The sequence below is a fragment of the Aulostomus chinensis genome, chromosome 21 (genome assembly GCF_037954235.1).
Source record: "Aulostomus chinensis isolate RoL2024-O1b breed Wild chromosome 21, RoL_Achi_v1.0, whole genome shotgun sequence".
Lineage (NCBI taxonomy): Eukaryota > Metazoa > Chordata > Actinopteri > Syngnathiformes > Aulostomidae > Aulostomus > Aulostomus chinensis.
The window spans coordinates 19,495,972-19,497,544 of record NC_141340.1 but is presented as its reverse complement, the minus strand read 5'-3'; the positions used below and the strand labels follow the sequence as shown (position 1 = coordinate 19,497,544).

Genomic DNA, 1,573 nt, shown 5'->3' with positions numbered 1-1,573 from the left:
CTCCATGTTTCTTCTTGAGCTGGTCCTGGATCAGCTTCAGCTTAGAAAGTCACCGTTACACTGAAGCAGAGGTCACTGGCAGTGTTGTGTAAACTGGGAGGAGCCTGTGGCTGTCGGTACACTGTGCCCATGTTGTTGGCTTGAAGGCAGCTCAGCGTGACTGCACATTGTTGTTTAGAGTTCAAGATGAGTAGAATACCTCAAGTTCGGGATGTTTCCTTCCATGAGTGACAAAAGCAGTCACCACCTGCAGCACAGAGAGGCTGAGAGAGACCTGCCACACATATATGATGGCAGTGGTGGGATTTGAACCCACGCCTCCTCAGAGACTGGAGCCTAAATCCAGCGCCTTAGACCACTCGGCCACACTACCTCACTGCACTTTTCAGTGAGTTGGTATTGATAAACATTCTAACATTCAAGCTACGCCATCAACATCAGCTCATCAAGTCACTAAACTTTTGTCGGGCACACAGGCTCCTCTCCCTCCTTTCCCCGCCCCTAAAATCATTTTTGGCCAAGAGGGCCATTTTTTCAGCGCCCCAAGACCATAAATTTCTGCTATGCTGAATGGCTGCATATTTACTAATTTTACCTGGCAACTGTACATAATTGGTTATTTGGTCACAGTGCTGGGGCGATCTGACCAATCCAACCTGTGAAAGAATCAATACGAGTCCTCAGTGGAAATTCAATGGTAAATGAATAACAGCAGCTGGGAAATGTAGTTTAAATGATTAGCATTGCAAGTGGTCCCACAATAGTTGGTAAAAACATCTTTATTGTAAAAATATATTTTTCGATGCATTTTTTCCCCTCATCTTTACAGGGAGGGAGGTGCCCCAGCGCCCCCTATGGGCCTCAGATGTTCTGAGTGGACAAAACTGTAAATGCTAACCTTCCTAAAATGATCTCACTTATTGACCAGCAAAGAAAAGGAATCCAGTCATGTGAGTGATCTCCTGTCAAGTCACTGATATTCTGAGTTGGTAGAAGTGGAAATGCTAAAGTACCCCTTTCACCCTGGGCTCCTACTATTATGATAAGTTGATGAACTACACAGGTCACTACTGAACTACTTACAGTTTCAAAAAGGGTGAAAGAGACATCTCAGAGTAAAATAAAGTGTCTGGGGTCAAATAAGACTCTTACTCTTATCAATTATCACTGAGAGGCTATGGGAAAAACTATGGTGATGATAAACCAATGAAATGTTACCATTTACTGAAATAAATAAATTTACCTGTACAGTTGTTCAGCAAAATATGATTAATAACACCACAAACCCAGTAGGTGAATTTCAACAGTGTATTCAATGGAATTTCAGGTATTTCACATTGCAGAACATAAAACACTGTTTGAAACATAATAAACCCAACAAGAGAAAAGACCTGGGTACTTTTAGTCTTTAGCCTGTGTTAATCTCAGTGCACTCTTTAAGTTTAGTTTTTGTTCTAAGCTTGCATTCAGTTTCATTGGTGCTCTTAATGTTGGACCTCATTAAAATGAAACAAGCAGCTGTACAGTTACATCCTTGAGTAGAAGAAACCTGGAGGAACCTCACTCTGCAGAA

The 1,573-nt window shown here is 42.0% G+C and overlaps 1 non-coding gene across 1 annotated transcript; it reads right to left on the bottom strand.

Annotated features, from left to right (window-relative positions):
* Nucleotides 1-291: 291 nt before the first annotated feature.
* trnal-uag (transfer RNA leucine (anticodon UAG)) lies at nt 292-373 on the bottom strand. The gene has a single exon. It is a non-coding gene; the product is annotated as a tRNA-Leu (tRNA).
* Between the last annotated feature and the right edge of the window lie 1,200 nt (nt 374-1,573).